Raw genomic sequence first — 15500 nt, forward strand, 5'->3', positions numbered from 1 at the left:
ACGCTGTTTTTAAACAGCGCCGCCGCGGGGACGAGGTACGGATAAGGCGGGACGCGCGACACGGCACCTGGTGCGTGTCCTGCGCGCGGACCTCTGGGCCCGGCCGGCCGGCCGCGTTCTTTATGGCCCGGCTTCCAGGCCGGGTTGTCCCTGTCCGCGTGTATATATGTGTAGCGTGCCAGCTGCCGCGAATAATGCGATAAAACACGGCGCCGCCGCCGCCCCGGCTGTACGAGTGCGTTCGTGTGGAGCGCGCCGGGCGTCCTTCGCACTTGTTTATGTGTCCGCGAAACGATACGGTCCCCCGTCGCCGAGTCCGCAGCGACCACCGGTGTAACCGTATCCTCCGCTTCCCTGCGGGAGCCCGGCCGGCGAGGTCCACCTGTCCACTCCGGAAGAAACTGGGCGACACTCGTCGCCCGGCAAGAATTACTGCTCCTCGAGCGCACCAGGTTTCTGAGTTCATTCCATTTGCATTCAGCCGCGAAACCGTCGGAATGAAACTTGAACAGTCGGCTAGACCCGTTACATCCCGTAACAGTGCGCGCGGCGGAGGAGACGGAGTACTGCCTCGCGTACAACGTTTTACAGATGCGTTATCGCTAATGTACTCTGCTCCTGTGCCGAAGAACAGGTTTTGCCTGTGTCGAGCATTGTTAAAACAGCAACGCTGTGCCTGATAAGGCTTTACAGCTGTAGTTTACAACTGCTTTGATTCGACTTACTGAATGCAACTGGTTCTCTGGGAAGGCGAACAGTTTGGGACCAATGCGTCCTGAGATAAACCAGGCAAGCAAGGCAGAGTTCGTCGTAGTGGAGTGGGTTCCTGGCTTTATGGAAACATCTTTTGGATGTCGTAGCTTACACAACTCTAAAACACAGAATTGTATTTAAAAATTCTTAAAAATAGCTACGACTTGCACCAAAATCTGTAGTAGAAGATAAGTACAATATACAAAACTCAGTATCCCAAGGAATATATTCCCGCTCCGCAAGTCAGGTGAGCCGGTTCCGACTGTCCCCAACCAAATCGTGGCGCCGCGAGAGCTTCCTTCTTTGCCTTCGGTCACAAGTCAATTCTCATGTGCGTCGCGTTGTTGTTTGTCACTCAGAGTCTCGTGTTTGTGACTCAGGTTTGACGTGGCGTTGTCTGGTGCCGTGATGTCATCCAAGGCTCCCAGGAACATTCAACACACAGGTACCTTCTGTTTCAGCTTTGGCAAATCCACGAGGCAAGTGCAACCAGGTTCGCTAGAAATTCATGATCAGCTTGTGGACACGATCAAGGTAACTTCAGAACAAGTTCACACAGCTTACTTAGATTCTGAATCGTACGTGTTTTATGTCCAGTTTGTAGACCCACTTCATCTATATCTACATCCATACTCCGCAAGCCACCTGACGGTGTGTGGCGGAGGGTACTTTGAGTACCTCTATCGGTTCTCCCTTCTATTCGATATGGTCTATACGGACATTCCATTTTAAACACTCCTAATGTCTAATCCCAGATAATTTATGGAATTAACTGCTTCCAGTTGCTGACCTACTATATTGTAGCTAAATGATAAAGTATCTTTCTTTCTATGTATTCGCAACACATTACACTTGTCTACGTTGAGATTCAATTGCCATTCCCTGCACCATGCGTCAGATCGTTGCAGATTCTCCTGCATTTCAGTACAATTTTCCATTGTTAACGACCTCACGATATACTATAGCATCACCCGCTAAAAGCCTCAGTGAACTTCCGATGTTATCCACAAGGTCATTTACATATATTGTGAATAGCAACGGTCCTACGACACTCCCCTGCAGCACACTTGAAATCACTCTTACTTCGGAAGACTTCTCTCCATTGACATGCTGCGTTCTGTTATCTAGGAACTCTTCAATCACACAATTGGTCTGATAGTCCATATGCTCTTACTTTGTTCATTAAACGACTGTGGGGAACTGTATCGAACGCCTTGCGGAAGTCAAGAAATACGACATCTACCTGGGAACCCGTGTCTATGGCCCTCTGAGTCTCGTGGACGAATAGCGCGAGCTGGGTTTCACACGATTGTCTTTTTCGAAACCCATGCTGATTCCTACAGAACAGATTTCTCGCCTCCAGAAAAGTCATTATACTCGAGCATAATACGTGTTCCAAAATTCTACAACTGATCGACGTTAGAGATATAGGTCTATAGTTCTGCACATCTGTTCGTCGTCCCTTCTTGAAAACGGGAATGACATGTGCCCTTTTCCATTCTTTTGGAACGCTACGCTCTTCTAGAGACCTACGGTACACCGCTACAAGAAGGGGGCCAAGTTCTTCGCGTACTCTGTGTGAAATCGAACTGGTATCCCATCAGGTCCAGCGGCCTTTCCTCTTTTGAGCGATTTTAGTTGTTTCTCTATCCCTCTGTCATCTATTTCGATATCTAGCATTTTGTAATCTGTCCGACAATCTAGAAAAGGAACTACAGTGCAGTCTTCCTCTGTGAAACAGCTTTGGAAAAAGACATTTAGTATTTCGGCCTTTAGCCTGTCATCCTCTGTTTCAGTACCATTTAGGTCACAGAGTGTCAGTACATAGAACTTTACTTTCGAATTCATTGAACGCCTCTCGCATAGCCCTCCTCACACTACATTTCGCTTCGTGTGATTTTTGTTTGTCTGCAAGGCTGTGGCTATGTTTATGTTTGCTGTGAAGTTCCCTTTGCTTCCGTAGCAGTTTTCTGACTCGGCTGTTGTACCACGGTGGCTCTTTTCCATCTCTTACGATCTAGATTGGCACATACTCATCTAATGCATATTGTACGATGGTTTTGAACTTTGTCCACTGATCCTCAACATTAACTGTCCTTGAGACAAAACTTCTGTGTTGAGTCGTCAGGTACTCTGAAATCTGCTTTTTGTCACTTTCGCTGAACAGAAAAATCTTCCTACCTTTTTTAATATTTCTATTTACGGCTGAAATCATCGATGCAGTAACCGCTTTATGATCGCTGATTCCCGGTTCTGCGTTAAGTGTTTCAAATAGTTCGGGTCTGTTTAAGTGCTCAAAGTAGTTTTCAGATAATGCACTTTAAAAAATTTCACTGAATTCTTTGTCCCTGCCACCCGTTATAAACGTTTGAGTCTCCCTGTCTATATCTGGTAAATTAAAATCTCCACCCAGAACTATAACACGGTCGGGAAATCTACTCGAAATATTTTCCAAATTTTCCTTCAGCTGCTGAGCCAGGGGGCCTATAGAGACATCCAACTACCATGTTTGAGCCTGCTTTAACCGTGACCTTCATCAAAATTATTTCACATTTCGGATCTCCGTCATTTTCCTTCGATACTATTGCACTTCAGGTTGACAGGCTCCTTTTTGCGGCAGGGACAACAACTCCCTTTCACTCATCGCGGTGGTTTTGATAGTATTGCTATTCTGACAAACGCGGAGGTGAATTATACGAACGTAAGGGTGTTTAACCTTCGGAGTATATGGAGGGGAACTTTGGTCCACTCAGCATCGTTTACATGTTTATAGTGGTGTTCGATATGTAAACATTGTGGTAAAACGGAATACCCTCTCTCATTTGCAGGTTTGTGGATACTGGGTGCATATAATTTACACAGGACCTGTTTCATTGGTAATTAGAGTGGACACCTCCGCAAAAATTGGCGTCGTCATGTTAGGGAGTTAAAATCCACTATCGAACATCCTAACAGGCTAACTTCAGCGGAACTCGTTCCCCAGCTGGCAGCTATTGGGTCCAACCCAGTTCCTGAGTGGCAACGCGAACCATTGTTTGATTATCCTAGTGAATTTCCGCAGTTAACCTCGCGTAGGAACTTTGGCGCTGTAGTATCCACGTCACTGCCACCTCCATTTCAAAACAAGTGTAGACGGACGCAAAATAGTGTACAGGCATATGATTCCTCTTCCCTTCTCCACTCTATTGAAAAGATTCCGTTGGAGGAGGCCCCTCCCCTCACCGATTTCAGTCCGGACGATAATATGTCAGCTGCTGTTAAACATTCGAAAGTGTTCAGCATCCCCTCCGATGTGTCTCCCAGGACCGAGATCGTCTCTTCGGGATCGCATAAGAATAGACCTGTTCCGGATTTCCGTACTATGCTGACGGACATGCGGCTATCTCTCAGTCTGTAACGTATTCCCACCCTTCATCTGCTCCTCCGGATGGGGGAAGCATGCCACAGGCCACTGCTGATCAGGCCCAGATCCGCACAAGTGTGCCATCGATATGACGTAGCAGTACCATAACATCATCTGTGTACGCTCGCGCCGAGAAGGTTTTTCCCAATATCTTCCAGCCACATAATTGATCAGCAATACGGTGGAACAGAGGTTCTGAGGACAAAATAAAAAGCAATGTGGGGAGTGGGCTCTCCTGAGGTAAGCCCCGTCTGATTGTGATGTGGGTGGTAAGCTGTCAATTCACCACGACAGATGCTTGAGTACCAGTATAAATTAGATAATACCTGATAGGCAGTATGACTGAGAACCGTTGCCTCCAGCATCTGCATCAAGAAACTATGACTGACCTAGCCGAATACCTTATTAAAATCAATGAAACATTAGGCTGCAGAAACACAAGTGGCTGCAGACACCGAGACGACATTCCAGCATTCGACTACAGAAATCAGGATCGTGCACCTAGGCACACAGCTTTGGTGAACACCAATAATTTGATCAAGCAATATCGACAAACGGAGTGTGATCGGGCGGAATTCATTAACGTCTGGACGTCAGGTTGTCTTCGGAATTAGAACGAACACGTTGCGACGCTAAAAGACATACCACCAGTTTTCGTTTCCGTTGATTATTAGGATCTGAACCGCCCAGCTGTGGAAGAGTCGGGTTTGTCCTCTGCACCTGATACTGAATTTCCGCAGGATTCGCCCGGCCTCCCCGCCCCCTCATCCCCTCCCCCCACCCCAGCGTTGCCCAATGGGGGAATCGCCTTCCCAGAAAGCCGCAACAAACACCGTTTTCAACCTGAGCGTGCGACGACGTGAAAAAAGGGAAAACGTAAAAGGGGTGGAAGGGAGGGGTCGAGCACTTTACGTTCCGATTCAGACGTTTACTCTGCCATGGACTGTGATACACGACCTTGATAGTCATTTGCTACTAATCATCTGAACTGTTTTGAAAATAATCTTGAATGTGAACAGAATTAATTCCGATCCTAAACTTGCGGCTTTGTGACAATTTATTTACGATTAAAGTGCAGAAACGATATTTTTGCAGGACGTTTTACTTGCTCATTTTTCTATTCCCGGCTTTTCTACTTTTTTATGTGGCTCCTGAACTATATACTGTTACTGCATTATTTTACCGAGGGAATGCCGCTCTGAGTGGCCGCACGGTTTGAGGCGCCATGTCACGGACTGCGCGGCCATTCCCGCTGGAGGTTCGAGTCCTCCCTCGGGCATAAATGTGTGAGTGTAGTTCTTAGCATAAGTTAGTGTAAGTTAGTTTAAGTAGTGTGTAAGTATAGGGACCGACGACCTCAGCAGTTTGGGCCCTTAGTAACTCACACACAGTTGAACAGAGGGAATACCGTTCACTAATTTCGAAGTTCTTGATAACGGACAAGAGATAGGCTGCAATTTTTGTGACTTTACTTCAATTCTTCTATATGATCCTCCATGATATGGCCGTTCCACAGATCGAGCGCGTGTTTACAAAGAGGATATAGTTTTATTTATTTCGTAAAACTCCGCGGGAACTTCTGTTAGTCGAAGATTTTAGTTGTGTTCTGCTAGGATCTGACTATTTTCCCCTTGACTCGATCGTTTTTAGCTTTCTGACGCTTTATGTGGGCAACTGTTGGCGATAGACGTGATCCCCACCACCTATTTCACTTACCATTGTGCCGTAGCTCTAACCTTAAGTCATGTGGCGCAACCAGTTAAACTGTTTCGCACTCCCTGGATGCTGACCACATCGCTCTTAAAGGATCCTCCCCTTGAAATTATCGTTCGCGGCGTTTGAACCAGTAGTTCGCGTTCTCGGGACAGTTACCTTTCTCTTATGGAATCGCGGCCAAGGCACGCAAAACCCTTTACTCCGGAAAGCGTTAATGCGTTACGGCGCTGAGAGCGCGCCAGGGTTCACCGGCAGATCCAGGAATTTTAGTATTTCGTCTTACGACAACTTTATGAAGGTTCCAGACAAGCTGTCTTATGTATTACGCATGTCCGCCACGTTAGAGCGAAGCTTCTTCAGTTAAAAGAAGAGACAACAAATGGAGGGACTCAGGGTGCGATCAAAATACCACTCATTCCTACGGGATGAACTGACCTCCTTATATCATCTTATTCGGTTGTGGGCGTGTTGATAAAGAGCATGTATGGCGTCACTCATTCAATCTGATAGTCACATACTGAAGTTCGGACGTGACATTTCCAGAGAGACTTTAATTACTTTACCGACTTTTATGACGTCCTTGCTACTGATACGATTTTCCCTGAAGCACTTACTCCTCTCCTGAATTGCATGGTTACTCCTGCATTAAATGATGAATTTCTAAGTGACTTTAAAGTGAATTAGAAATTCATCATTTAATGCAGGAGGCCCTCATTGCAAATTGCACATCTTGGATTCTTACATTTTCAGTAATGTGCACTATGTTGCACAAATATTCCCGCTCCTCGTGATGATGGCGCGTAAATTCGTGCAATTTTCCTATGGAAAATTTATATTTCTCTACTCTGGTATGGAATGGTTCAAAATGGTTCAAATGGCTCTGAGCACTATGGGACTTAACACCTGAGGTCATCAGTCCCCTAGAACTACTTAAACCTAACTAACCTAAGGACATCACACACAACCACGCCCGAGGCAGGATTCGAACCTGCGACCGTAGCGGTCGCGCTGTTCCAGACTGGAGCGCCTAGAGCCGCTTGGCCACAGCGACCGGTGGTATGGAGTGGTAGCGAGTCTCCGTCCCCATGGAGGGTTGGGACTTTCCAATATCAAAGTACAGGCTTCAGTATTGTTTATACGGCGTAACGTTTTAACCAGTCTGACTTCCCCTGCAGATGCTGACCGGAACAACTCTAAACTGCCGCAGATACGTGAACTTCATTTAACAATACGTTTTCTGGGAGCCAACATTTAGCAATGCCTTCTTGTTGGGGAATACTATCATCCCTCTCACTGGCTGATATGGCCGCACCAATAATATCCTGGAAAACAATCTGGCCTCACGTTAGTCTTCGTATCCCCCCCATGCAAGTCGCCTCATCGTGGTCTTCCGACCAACGAACGCCTCCATCGCATTAGTCTTGATGTCTTTGCGACTCTTGTCATGAAACTGATACATTATCACACAGGCTTGCCTCTTTCGGATGAGAATGCTGCCATTGGATTCGCCGACAACTGGCTTCCCTTACCCGGTTAGCTGAAGCTGCTTCCTCGACTGAAATTCTTCTTTGTCCGGACTTCCCTGTTTTCCTTCGGGCGAAGACAAATTCGATCGTCTGGCTCCTCGGACAGTAGGAACACTATGTCGTCCACGGTGGCAACGATCCCGACCCCTGTGGTTTTCGCCAATACATGGTGAACGCGCGTTGGAAATGGCAGAGGCTTTCACGTTTTATCGTGCTTCATTCGCAAATACGTTTCGTCTCGTCTTTAATCGTCAATGTATTGGATAGTTCTCTTTCCGTCGTTCTGGAGCCTCCTCTCACTGTGTTCTTCCTAGAGAAAAAAATTGTTTTCTTTTGAGTTCCGGAATTGTGGAATTCATGTCTATCTGTCTTCAGAAAAAAATAAAAGAAATATTTTAAAAACAAAAAACAAGCCAGTATAATGTGAGGGACCAGCACATTGACAGGTGGAGGCAAAGCGTCGTGGCTAGACCTCGGGATTTGACGCCTGCCGAACTTTTTTGCACTTAGCCGGACGCTGACTGCGACCGTCCTTTTCTGTAAGATAACCTAAAAATTGAGAGAAACGGAACCTTTGTTTTATAAGTAATGCATTGTTACGTATTCCGAACAAAGTTTCTATTTATTTGTAACAAAAAACCTGGCACAACTTTTTTTAATTCCCAAGTAATTCTAAAAATAAGCTTATTACGACTGTAAAAATTATCAATATTCAGTGGTTCATTTTATTATTTTTATAATCTTTATCCTGACAAATACAGGGATTTTTTTTTTCGTAAGAAGATTGGAAATAAAAGAAGCATACACGAGTGCTTGCAGACAAATCAGAATAGGCGTTGGTGCTGTTGTAGGTTTCCGTCCTCTGTTGTAGGCCAGACTGTATCGTTTATTTGACATGGTTGCGGTTGTTTGTATTCTTCTTGTGCTGACTGGCGCCACTTGGTTTCGCAAGTGTTGCCTGTCCGCCAGTGACAGCAGCGGCGTTATCGATATGTAGTAACTGTGGCCCTATCTTTGGGGTGACACCGTGGCTCTTCAAGGTCGTGTGAGTGAGCAGTTCGGTTGGGGACTCGGGAGGAGCCAAGAGGGCAGTGCAATAACACGCCGGGACTGCTGGCGGCACGCAGGCACTGCCGGATGGAAGGGCTGTGGTCGCGAGGGTACACGACCTAGCCGTCAACCGGATTCAACAAGCTTAAGTTGAATGGATTTTAATCTTAGCAGTGAAACTTCCACCATTGTGAGATCTCGCGATTCTCCAGTGACTTGAGTTTATGTTGCTGCTCGCAGTGTCGCCGAGATGAGGAGCAGCAAGTGGAGTGCTTGGGGAAGGCGGATCTAATTAGCTTTCTTCGACATCTTGTAACTAATTGCTGCAGTCTATGTGTTACTATTAGTTAAGTTCAACCAGTGGTATTTTTCCTGCCTGGTGGCCGCTAACGCCCCAGTGACCTGCCCTGGGTGTTAGTGTATGTAACGGCAGTGTACGTTTCCTCGTCTTGCCGCTGCTGTCCGGTAAGGCGTGTAGTTTTGACAGTTTCCTTGATTTTTAGGTCGGTTGGAGTTTCTTCTACTCTGGTAGTAGTGGTTCCTTTCTCCTTTCGGACGCTCTAAACGCCATTCTGAGGACGTAGTGCTGACTGCCGGTTCCGGCTTTGGCGTGGTGTTCCATCGTTGCATTGGTTATCGGACGTTAGGTAGTTTCAGTCATTCGTTAGACTGCCACTGGTCTGAGTTACCATCTTGTGAAGCGAATGCAACTCTTGGCTGACTTTCTCATCTTTCGCGAAAGTGTTTTTGACCTGACCTACTCAGAGGTCGATTCCTGGAGCACCGTCTGTGACAAGCCCTTGTGTTTTATTATTGTGTTATTATTTTATTATTGTATTACCAAGTTACCATCATTTGTCTCACCTGTTTGGTGATCAGTTGCTTGTCCTTTTGAATTAACCTTGTTATTATATTTGCTGTTTTATTGCATGTTTCTGAATTTTTTTTAATAATTGCCATTCTTGGCGTTAAAGGCCTTCAACCATGACTGTCGTTACTTGTCTTAAAATTCTAATGTGGTAATTGTATTTTAGCAGTTAACCTTTCGGACCTTGGTGATTTGTTTTCAACGTTTTAATAACTGTAGTTTGTAAATTGCAACAAGTTAAGCAATTCTTAATTTATTGCCATTAAGGCATTAGCCGTGAAACAATTCTTAATTTATTGCCATTAAGGCGTTCAGCCGTGAGTGTCGTTACTTGTCTTAAAATTTTAATTTGGCAACTGTATTTTGCAGCGAGCTTTAAGACCTCGGTCACTTGTCTTTTCTATTTTAATAACTGTTATTCTAAATACCAGCAAGTTAATCAGTTCTTAATTTATTGCCACTAAGGCCTTCAGCAGTGAAACAATTCTTAAATCATTGCCGTTACTTTAATTTGTTGTTGACTTTAAATAAATTGTATGTGATTAAAAGAAAAGCCAACCAATAGTAACTCATTACGACCCCGTCCACAATCGTAACCGAATCCTGCATTCCTTGACCACCAGGTCTCATGTACTAAATAAAATGCACACAACTCCGCAATAAAACTATACAGAAGAAATGTATAAATAACCCCAAACTGCCCGCGGGCGCCTGCAGAAAATTTTCCGAGAAGGGTCAAAATTCTAAACTGGCCAATTTTCGTGTAACTGCGTCGGTGTGTTTGAAAACGTCTTTCCCAAATAAGTAAATTTCACAAAATGTACAGAATACCCTTACTACTTCAAACAACTCATTGTTATTTACGTAGTATTATAAAGGTAGATTACATTGATTCTCAAGGGTAAGCATGTTTCAATAGTACGTGCAAAGAATACTAATATGGATATGGATGCCACCTTTCGATCCAACGCTCTGGAAGTACATCCTCACAAGATTAGATATTATGTCCAAGATATCCAGCGAGTTATGAGATAAAACTGCAAAATATCTACAAAAACTAAAATTTATTAAAATTTCCCTAATGGCAGGCAAAAAGTAAAAAAATTAAAAATCTGATATAGAAAAAAATACAGGACCATTGCGCAAATGTTGCTGTACGACAACAAAAATAATCGACACAAATGGCAAATTCATACTCCTCAAGGGGAGAAACAGGGAATAAACTTTACAAAAGGCTTATTCAACTTTGATGCCATCTACAACATACTGCTGCATACAAAACTTCTCATGTGATCTACTTAATGGACGTATTCCATTACTTTAGTGCTTTCCAATTTTTAATGTTGACTGGCGTAAGCTGAACAAAATACGTTTTGAAAACAAATTTTTGGGATTGGTCACGAGCCCAGGAAAGGCGCTGCAGACGATGTCGTGCTGTTAGCAAAGGCACTTGCGTCGGTCGTCTGATACCTTAGTCCATTAACGCCACATTTCGCCGTATTGTCCTAAAGGATACGTCCGTCGTACGTTCCACTTTGATTTCTGCAGTTATTTCAAACAGTGTCGTTTATCTGTTAGCACTGACAACTCTATGCAAACGCTGCTGCTCCCGGTCGTTAAGTGAAGCCCTTCGGTTACTGCTTTGTCGGTGATGAGAGGTGATGCCAGACATTTGATATTCTCGGCACACTCTTGACACTGTGGATCTCTGATAAATCAATTCCCTAACGATTTCCGGCATGGAATGTCCCATGAGTCTAGTTCCAGGTATCGTTCCGCGTTCAGAATCTGTTAATTCCCGTTGTGAAGCCATTATCAGAACGGAAACCTTTTAACAAGAAGCACCTGACTACAAATGACAGCTCCGCCAACTCACTACCCTTTTATACCCTGTTACGCGAAGACCTCCGTCGCCTGAGGGTAGAGGTCACACGGAGTTGTTCTTCCCGCGAACAATTCGTGACTGTAACAGGAAAAAGGCAAGTGCAGTGGTACACAAAGTACCCCCTCCCACATATCGTAAGGTGACTTGCAGTGCGTATATGTAGATGTAGATATATATGCTTGACCGTCTGGCCGAGCGTCCCGAGAATCTCCAATTTTATGATGGCCTCGAATAGCAGTGTGAATGCGGTGCCAACCTCGTGCACCGGATCGCGTTGCAAAGTTACAAGCAGTGCAGCCGGCCGGCGGGGTGGCAGCGGGCCGGACACCTGCTGCCCACCCGCGCTTATCGTGTTCGCCGCATGACGTAGGCGCGCGCCCGGATGAATAAAACACCGGCGTCAGCGGGGCGACCCGCGCGCGGACACAGCGGCCGCGACAAATTCGAGAGCGCGATACGCGCCTGGACGCCCACGGGCAGACGTACGCCTCCCGGCCGCGTTTAGCACGGCCCTCCGATAGCCGGAGCGATTTACGTTCTCGCGTCCCGTCCGCGCCTGCGCAGTACGCAAATAAACCCGGCGAGCTCAAATCCGGCATAAGCATCTCGCGTGCTCCGTCATTCCCCTGCTGGACTCCCTGAGAAAAAGAAAGAGCCTCCTGCAGCTTTCACGCCCACGGCTGCGTCTTCTACGTTTCACGGCAGCCAGCGGATGACGTTAATGGCCGCTGTTATTCTTCCGAGCTACACCACCGAAAGGCTCGCCCATTTCGTATTCATAACGTACGCCGGATCGATATTCATCCCACGCCACCCTGGATTTTTTCATACCATCGAGAAATACAACAACCACCTCCATGGCAGCGGTCGCTAAATCGCCCTAATTCCAGGCTCCCTGACCCTGAATTCATCTGTTTCGACTCCAGGTGCTTGAACAAAATTTATACAGATACTAAGACCATTAGAGGCCATCGAAATCATTGGAGGCTAAATACTAGCTGAGGTAAACAACCGTAGAATGAAAGAAAGGTCTCAGCCGTTCTGAAGGACTCATACCTACATTTCCTACATTAGTGAAGTGATTTTGGAAAGAACGGACTATGGTAGTTCGCAAAGTTGCGGAAAAGGTGTCCCTCTTTATTCTACACTACTGGCCATTAAAATTGCTACACCAAGAATAAAAGCAGATGATAAACGGGTATTCATTGGACAATTATATAATACTAAAACTGACATCTGATTACATTTTCACGCAGTTTGGGTGCATAGATCCTGAGAAATCAGTACACAGAACAACCACCTCTGGCCGTAATAACGGCCTTGATACGCCTGGACATTGAATCAGAGCTTGGATGGCGTGTACAGGTACAGCTGACCATGCAACTTCAACACGATACCACATTTCATCAAGAGTAGTGACTGGCGTATTGTGACGAGCCAGTTGCTCGGCCACCATTGACCAGCGTTTTCAGTTGGTGAGAGATCTGGAGAATGTGCTGGCCAGGGCAGCAGTGGAAGATTTTCTGTATCCAGAAAGGCCCGTACAGGACCTGCAACATGCGGTCCTGCATTATCCTGCTGAAATGTAGAGTTTCGCAGGAATCGAATGGAGGGTAGAGCCACGGGTCGTAACACATCTGAAATGAAACGTCCACTGTTCGAAGTGTCGTCAATGCGAACAAGAGGTGACCGAGGCGTGTAACCAATGGCACCCCATACCATCACGCAGGGTGATACGCCAGTATGGCGATGACGAATACACCCTTCCAATGTGCGTTCACCGCGATGTCGCCAAACACGGATGTGACCATCATGATGCTGTAGACAGAACCTGGATTCATCCGAAAAAATGACGTTTTGCCATTCGTGCATCCAGGTTCGTCTTTGAGTACACCATCGCAGACGCTTCTGTCTGTGATGCAGCGTCAAGGGTAACCGCAGCCATGGTCTCCGAGCTGATAGTCCATGCTGCTGCAAACGTCGTGTAACTGTTCGTGCAGATGGTTGTTGTCATGCAAACCTTCCCATCTGTTGACTCAGGGATCGAGACGTGGCTGCACGATTCGTTACAGCCATGCGGATAAGATGCCTGTCATCTCGACTGCTAGTAATACGAGGCAGTTGGGATCCACCACGGCGTTCCATATTACGCTCCTTAACCCACCGATTCCATATTTTGCTAACAGTCATTGAATCTCGACCAACGCGAGCAGCAATGTCACGATACGATAAACCGCAATCGCGATAGGCTACAATGCGACCTTTATCAAAGTCGGAAACGTGATGGTACGCATTTCTCCGCCTTACACGAGGCAACACAACAACGTTTCACCAGGCAGCGCCGGTCAACTGCTGTTTGTGTATGAGAAATCGGTTGGAAACTTTTCTCATGTCAGCACGTTGTAGGTGTCGCCACCGGCGCCAACTTTGTGTGAATGCTCTGAAAAGCTAATCATTTACATATCACAACATCTTCTTCCTGTCGGCTAAATTTCGCGTCTGTAGCACGTCATCTTCGTGGTGTAGCAATTTTAATGGCCAGTAGTGTGTATCCCTCCCAGCCATTCGTGATTTGCTCCTTTAACTCCTGTAGGAAGAAATCATTTCTATTGCTTCATCTATCTGTGTGGATCCATGACTTCTTTGTCTTCCTCCACCCCTGGTTGACCGGTAAAAATCCCTCTGACAAAACTTACGATATCGAGCATTTTAGCACAAAGATGAAACAGAGGTTCTTCACTTCTAATGGAAACAAAACGGCAATGCATGGTGTGACGCCACGCCATCTCTCCTCCGAAGACAAAGTTCAGAGCTGCACTCTCAGCAAGTAAAGTCATGGCGATGGTCCTCTGGGATTCTGAATGGTTTATTGTGTTTTATGTCCTTCCTTAAGGTGCAACGATCAACTCTGAGGCGTATTGTGCTACTCTCAGAAAGCTGAAGAAACGATTTCAGCGTGTTAGTCGCCACCCAAATCGTCTGACATGTATCGCAAAGAACATTTACAGAGAGGTCATTAGTGCACAAAACCCTGCACCGGCAACACTTTGGCAATTACGGACGGCTATAAATGCAGCATGGCTCAATATATCTGCGGGGAACTTCCAACAAACTGGATCCATGCCACGTCGAGCTGCTGCACTACGCAGGGTAAAAGGAAGTCCGACACGATATTATGAGGTATCCCATGACTTTTGTGCCTCAGTGTTATTAGATGTCCATGGGCTTTTCGTGAGGTACACGCACGGAAAACAACATGTTGGTTGAATTTTCTAGGAACAAATTCTGCCGGAACTTTAATAATAAATCACACCGTGATGCACAGCACCTCTCTTGCAGCGTCTGCCATTGGAGTTAGCTGAGTATCTCTGCGACTGTTTAGCGCTTACTAAATGAACCTGCAACAAAATGCTCTGCTCTTCTTTGGATCCTCTCTGTTTCTTCTACCTGTGTATCTTATTCGTAATTGATCATCTATCCCATACCTAGATTTTAGAATGTGCTTTGAAGCCAGTTTCGTTTCTCTAAATTCATTTCTCTTCTATTATTTCAGAAATAGAGCTCAGAAATTTGTTAAAGTGATCGAGCATCGTAATTGGAGTAGTATCTGTTACCACAGACGTCGCTGGCCACCTAGAGCAGAGCATTGGGTGCTGCATGACGTGTGTGAACCGATCTTGTCTTATATACGCAATACAGAGAATATATCTGAAAACTGCAGGCAAAATTATTTTTATTTGTACTAGATTTCTTTGCAAAATGGTATGCGCTTCTGATATGCGAACTTAGGAAATATAGGAAATACCCGAATTCTTTGTTTAATGAAATTTTCCCTAGTATTGGCGAGATTTCATGAATATAAGACTAGCTGTAAGGCACCCGAAGGCCTCCGAGCGTGACTGTCTGGGTGTGTAATGGGCAAACTGTGGAAACTTGGTAGCTGAATTCAGTTAGTCAGCAGAAGCTTTCGATATAACTGCTTCTCCATCGTTGTGTGACATTTTCGATATGGCGCAGGGAAAGTAGATGCTGCATTTCTTACAGAAGAACCCTACAACTACGCCATGTTGAACTGTCCCCGCAGTAGCGCTAGCCACATCCCAAAACTTTTGGTCGTCTGGGAGTAGCTACATTATCCTGTGTCTTGTGGGTGACACAAAAATTAAACAGAACTTCTCTTTCTCTATGACAGCGGAAGGCCTCACTAACTCTGCCTATCCTAGAGGATCTCACAAAAATTCATTGGGCTGTTCTCGTCAGCCAGCCTACATCCCGGATCTCGCATCTTCCGACTTACAT

This window comes from Schistocerca americana, chromosome 1 (assembly GCF_021461395.2).
Source record: "Schistocerca americana isolate TAMUIC-IGC-003095 chromosome 1, iqSchAmer2.1, whole genome shotgun sequence".
NCBI classification, from domain to species: Eukaryota; Metazoa; Arthropoda; class Insecta; order Orthoptera; family Acrididae; genus Schistocerca; species Schistocerca americana.